The following is a 6,750-nucleotide window of genomic DNA, read 5'->3' on the forward strand; positions in this document are numbered from 1 at the left end:
GGCTAAAAGTGCCCGCGCCAACTTTGATGTCACCTAGCGTCTAAACGGCTAGCGCTAGAACGGCCAAACTTGGTGACTTTTCCTAGAATATTGTTGGCAACAATTTTTTATCATTGTAATAAGATAATATTTTTTTTCTTGCCATGGCAACGGGTTTCTGAGAGGCATTTTTTGCTAAATGTAGTAATTTTTGTTTCAGCAATAGAATTTTATGGGTTTTATGTCAACTTACTCATGGCTTCTAATATCAATAACATCCCATATAATTTTATGTAAATTTTATCATGAAATATGCATAATTTATGCTAATTTGATGATGTCATTGGCCAAAATCCAAGATGGCGGACCATATCATTAGAACAGGTACATACAGTTTTTTTCCCTTAAAATTTCATCAATACTTCCATTTCTTTTAAAAAAGGTTTAGATGAAAGTCTTTAGTATGTTTACAATGTATTTTAGACTTTATCATGAAAAAAAACTATTTTTGAAAATTCAAGATTGATGATTCAATATAGCATTGGTTTAGATTTTTTCCAAATGTTCCTAGTATTTTGTTTTACATTGGAGAAATACTGAATAGAATGGAAACAAGAAGCCATAGGCGACAATTCTCCGTGAAGTATTATATATTGCAACAAAAAGAAGTAGCCATTGGCGACAATTCTCTGTGAAGTGTGATAAATCGAACAAAGAAAAATTGTTTAAACGCGCGTCGGCTCAGTCATCTTAAGACGCAACAACCAATCAGAGATGCGAGATGCCTACACGTGACGCGGGAAGGGCGCGCGATGCCCGAAATATTTTTGCGTCAATATTCAGCGCCGTGATTCAAGAGATTAATACCCGGAAACAATTTTTTCTTGTTTTGAACGCATTAACATGCATTTACGCTAATCTAGTATGATTCAGGGTTACTTTTTTTTAACCTGCCATGGCCAGATTATCTAAAGATGTGTGTATTGTGTGTACAATCTATAGAAAGAGAAATGTACATCAGGTCCGATCATCCGATTTTCACGTTTCGGTTTTTTGGACTCGGTTCATGAACGTATTTTGGTTTGGCTCCTGGAATGTGCAAAAAAATGACTCCCGGGACTGTCTACAGGGAACACTCGCACATTCGCGGTGTATCAGGACAGCGCGACTGGTCGTCATTAGCGCAGTAACAGTTGCATAAACGGACGAAACCATTTCAAAGAAATGGGGATGTTTCGAAAATAAGCATTTACTCCAATATCAAAACAGCTACGGTAAAAATAAAAAGACGTGCATCATCCCGGACATAATGCAACACCACATGCGAAATTACACAGAAATGCGACGTACGGAAGAATGCGTTTTGGCTGCGAACATCTTCCAAAAAACTTGGCATCTCTTAACCATGGGCAAAAACATCTGGAACCACTTATAAAAACCACCCCGTATCTGCATGAACTTTTTTGAACCCCACTGCTATTCCAAACAACGCGTTTTTCTGGACCATTCCAATTCGCCTCGTAATTGTAGGGGTGCGTCTGCGATATTACATTGACCGCGAAAGCAGCAACGGCAAAAATACACATTCGTGCATCAACACGGGCATGCCCGCAAACGGCGTATAAAATTGCGTGCCGATTACACAAAGAGAACCCAGTGTTTTGACTGCGAACATGAAAAATCAGCCGATTACAACACTCCGTCCGGAGGTCCTGACCTCCTTCGCGGAGTAATAAAATAGCGCTGTACATTTGGTAGTAATGTTTTCAGTTTCCATACGAAGATAATCTACAGTTTTTTGTACCACTCGCAGACAGAAGTAATCTCCAAGCAGATCTTTTGGTGGAAAGACAGTATCCATTGGCCAGAGGAGTGTCCATTAGCCACCGAAGATCTGCCTGCAGTCGAAACGTCAAAGGCTATTAACACCTAGTTGTTGCCTGATCAAAATATTCTTGCCAAGTAGTTTATTGCCCTGACCACCAGGCAAGGCTCTTGCCCTCCTAGTGGGCCAGCTGGTTGAGCATTACAGGAAGTCTTTCTATGGGTCCCCTCACCAACTGTTATTTTGGACAGCTTAACTAAAGGAAAAGAATGTTCAACATATGTTTTGTGATATCTGCAGTTTTGAACCACAAGGACCCCAGTTATTGACATTTCTATGTTTCAGCCAGCATACTATGTACCAGCATACAGTATTATCTGGACAGGGTTAGGCGAGAACTCCCACTGAGATGTGCGCGGGTGACTGCATTTGTCCCAGATTCAAGCCATAAACTGCTTGTAAAAATCTTAGCACAACAAATTTTTGATAGCTGTTAATAGGGGCACAAGGAGGGGCAGCAACACCATTTTTGAAAAGAAGTGCTCCTCCCTGTTCGAGTACCGGCAGATCTTCGGTGGCTAATGGACACTCCTCTGGCCAATGGATACTGTCTTGCCACCAAAAGATCTGCTTGGAGATTAGACAGAAGTTCTTTCACGCGAAGAACATTCTTGAAAGTTCTAATGTGGCTGTATCAATTCACGACCTGTTTCTCATAGAAACCAGCTTTTGTATCTGTACAGCTGGTATAAAGTAGTAGTACACAGTTTTTGACCAATGGGGACTTCTATAGTTAAGGAGCCCAAAGTAAGAAAGTTTGTCGCCATAAAATGTGTAGTAGGGTACACAAGAAAGTTACAAAACTTCAATATGTTTGGGTTAAGGTTACACCCTACAAAATATGTGAAAATCAGCTCAAGTTTGCCGGCCCGTTTTTCCATAAAGCACATTTGTCTCTTTGCGGGAATCATGTGAACTGCAGCCGACGAGGTTGTAACAAACATCCTAATTAAAATTATACGGTGTTAAACCCGATGCATTCCTCTACAACTCAGCATAGTTTTCACCTCGCTATCCTGCACGAAACAATCTCGGCATCTTTTGCAAGTTCCTTGCCGCACTACTTTGTGCCCGGACTACTTTTGACTACAGGATTCACCCATAAATACTGTGTTATGAGACCATAACCATCCTTAAGCATAGCACACTAGCTTCTGTATAATTATTTAACTGTATAGCCAGTAAAACCGCCCTTCGGGGTAACACACCACCTTCTGTATATGCATCTGTATAACCCTTTGGCGCAAGTGCTGTGCCAATTGAATATGCATATGTTTATTACCTTTATGACTTCATGTGTAGGTGAAGTCACGCAATGCCCTTCTTATTGCGATTGGCAGTGTCAAAGTTGAAGAAAAGTTGGCAAGAATAAGTCCGAAGTTTCTTTTAATTTTGGAGGAGAGAAAGCAAGTTTGGCAATTGCAATTCTATTTCAGACGTAGACACAGTGGAATATAGAGTTTTATCTAGAATTACAACGATTCATATTTGCCTGTTTGAAATAAAAGTCATGTATCACTTTTAGACAAGAGAAAATAAAAATCTGAGTTGATTTTGACTCTGAAAGATTTCTCACTTTAATAGACCATAATTGTATTTTGTAGCAAAGCAATTAAAAGTCGGACGGATACTTTGAAAATTATACGTAATTAGATTCACCTTAAGCAGTGCCTGCCACTAATTATCCCCGAGTTGGTAATGGTCCGAGTCGTGCTAATGTGTGATCCAGAGATCGGTATACTTTCACACTGCAGTGTACATATTTCTGTACCTTTCTTCCAAAGACATTAGAGAGGGGTCTGCACTAATTACCTCCATGGAGCTACCTCCATGAAGGTAGCTCAATGGAGGTAATTAGTGCAGACCTACGACTGATTTTTTTAACTCAATGGAGGTAGCTCCATGGAGGTCATTAGTGCAGATCCTATTGAGAAATTACTAGTAGCATGCCAGCAAGACTGAAAGGGGATTTCAAGCAATTTCCTAAGAATGGTAGAATGGAGCCTAACTGTAACAGTACGAACTAGAGTTCCCCGATCTCATACCTTTGCCAAATGATGTTAATCCTTATGACTGACAAATTATAGATTATTCCCCCTGATTTAACAAATAGTATCCTCATTTTTATGAATTATATGAGTTTATCATACTCTCAACAAAAACACAGTATTATATTAATAAACAATGCCATTCTGGCATTCTCATAAATTATATTTGAAATCATTATGTTCAATGATGTCCACCTTCATTGAACTTTCAAATACCACAAGTATTAAATTCCAGGCAGCTATCATTACAGAATTATAACATTTTCTCATTAATTATGCAAATTAACTCTTCGTTTACTTAATAAATATCTGCTTGTGTTTCTCTCGTTCTGAATTACCAATCTCACAAGCTTCAATAGTCCTATCATGGAACGCAGCTGATTTATAGAATTTTCACATAAATTATGCAAATTACATACAAATTTGCACAATTGTCACATAATCATATTAGGCATCACGTAAGCTACCTACATACAAAAAATCACGACGACCCGTCAACCAGTTCTTGAGGTATCCTCTTTTGAATAGTTTCAAACAGATAGCCCTGCAGTTCTGGAACAAGCCGCTGGGGGCCCAAACTCACGTCACTTCTACCCCAGCACAAGAGCTATCTACCATTTAACTTTCGTCTCCGTAGCATGTCTAAATCATGAGATATCAAAACCGAAAGTTCAGCTGCAGTACCATAACAAGCCGCTAGGGTTCCAAAATCTAATCATTTTGAGGTCTCATCAAGACCAACCCACATACCAAGCATCAAAACAATCTATTCAAGCCTTCTCAAGTTATCGTGTCCACAGACGGACACACACACACACACACACACACACTCACACACACATACATATATACGAACGCCTCTGAAAACATAACCCTCTTGGCGAAGATAATAATTGTGCTGCTCGTAACATCGATGCTGCAATACAGACACTATCGCAGAGTGGCGCAGCTAAACAGGGGATGTGTGATCGTGCATTCGTTAGCCTTGTTAGCTTTGGTCCGCTTGTCAAAATCAGTTTGTTGCCATAGTAGCGGGGCCAGCTCTCACATTATGATACGCCAAAAAGCAGTTACTCAAGCAACTGGATATGGTTTTGGAAACGGTCAGATGTTTCAGCTAGTATCCACTACCTTTCGTCAGTGACTGGGGGGGGGGGGCTACTGGTGGATCTCTCCAGGATTTGGCACTCCCAGCCCCGAGAACAGACAACACTTAAAGCTCTTGTTCTGCAAGAGCTTTCTGACTAATTTGCATTATCTTGTCTTGACCTGTCTGACATTTGTTCCCTTTTCGACTTTCCAAAAAAAAAAAATAAATAGAAAAATAAAAAAAGTCAATGACGAAAGCTACAATGTAGTGGATACTAGCTGAAACAAATGACCATTTACAAAATCATATCCAGTTGCTTGAGTAACTGCTTTTTGGCGTATTGTATTACCTGGATGTCTAACCTTCATCGAGGTAGCTACATTATGGGTAGCAAGAATGGCGAACAACCACAAATAAATGGTGGTGAACTGAGCTGTCAAAAATCACCTACTTGAGTGTTCAACTATTGTAAACTCATATTGAAAGGGTAGCCCAACTTCCAAATTGTCCATTTAGTCTAAAAATGTCACATTTTGGCCAGCGAAAATAAGTACGATCCATGGAAACACTGAGATCATGACCTCTACCCCCCCCCCTCGTACACCACCAAAAACAAAACAATGGCATTGCTTTTAGAGCTCTACCAGGCAGCCAAAACAAGTCTATGAGCGTTAGGTTTTCACCAAAATAGAAAAAAAAACTCTCGAGCTGGAAAAATCACAATTGATAGCGTTTGACGCAGTCATTAGCGTGAAATTGTGTTTCTGCGTAAACAGGTGTTTACACAGGTGAGAGATCACGTGGACATGGAGTGATCTCCAGGTGTGGTGGGAGGTATATTAGGGACATGAGGAGTAGTCTGTCATTCGACGTGTTGCCTCGACTCCGGACTTCGCAAGTTTTTTGAGGGGCAGTTAAGGGTTTGTCAAGATCAGGACTTTGTGTTCATTGAATTGATTGTGTTTAGATTGTGCAGGAAGGTTGCTGTACTAATGTGAATGTGGAACTAGAATTTGCCTGTTTTTCTTTTTAAGTCTTTTTATTCAGGCAATCCATCTCATCCAGCAGCCAAGAATGGAGTGGAAAGAAGATATCCATGTAATTCAGCGTGAATCATGCCAAGGAGAACAAAACGTCATAAAAATTGAACACTGCAAATGACGTCTTTGTTCTTTATGGTCAATGTTTTGTATTTATAATCAATTCATTTATAATGAATAATAGAAACTGTTTATAAGTTTCTTTCCTTGATTGGCCATGGTGATATTTACTTAGCATAATTTGATTAGATAAGAAATGGAATTGTTTGATCTTTGTATGTTTGTACTTTGTACTTAGAAACCCCAGAGAACGGTTTGTTGTTCTGCATAAGGCTCTGGTGCACGTCCCCCATTTTTTTGGCTTCAATGTATGGAATGATTTTTTAGGAGTTGCGTGGATGGCAGACAACACAACTAGTTTAGTTGTAAAATATTGGAGTAATTTTGATTACGGGGTAAAAATGTTTTTCCTGTATGCTTTCAGTTATAGCTACTAGTTTATATATGAGAAACTTAAATTATTGCATTTGACTGTGACATTATATCATTCATTGGAACGAGTTTACAGTACTTTTTTCTGTTTCGGACTTATATTCAGGCCGCCTTTTTGACACACTTGAGTTCGTCAACAATTGACGTTGAGTTTACAGCACATTCTGTACACGTTTCCATTTCGGTCCAAGTTTCGGTCCATTCTGACCATACCCC

This window comes from Branchiostoma belcheri, unplaced genomic scaffold (genome assembly GCF_001625305.1).
Source record: "Branchiostoma belcheri isolate BF01 breed outbred unplaced genomic scaffold, Haploidv18h27 scaffold39, whole genome shotgun sequence".
Taxonomy (NCBI): Eukaryota; Metazoa; Chordata; class Leptocardii; order Amphioxiformes; family Branchiostomatidae; genus Branchiostoma; species Branchiostoma belcheri.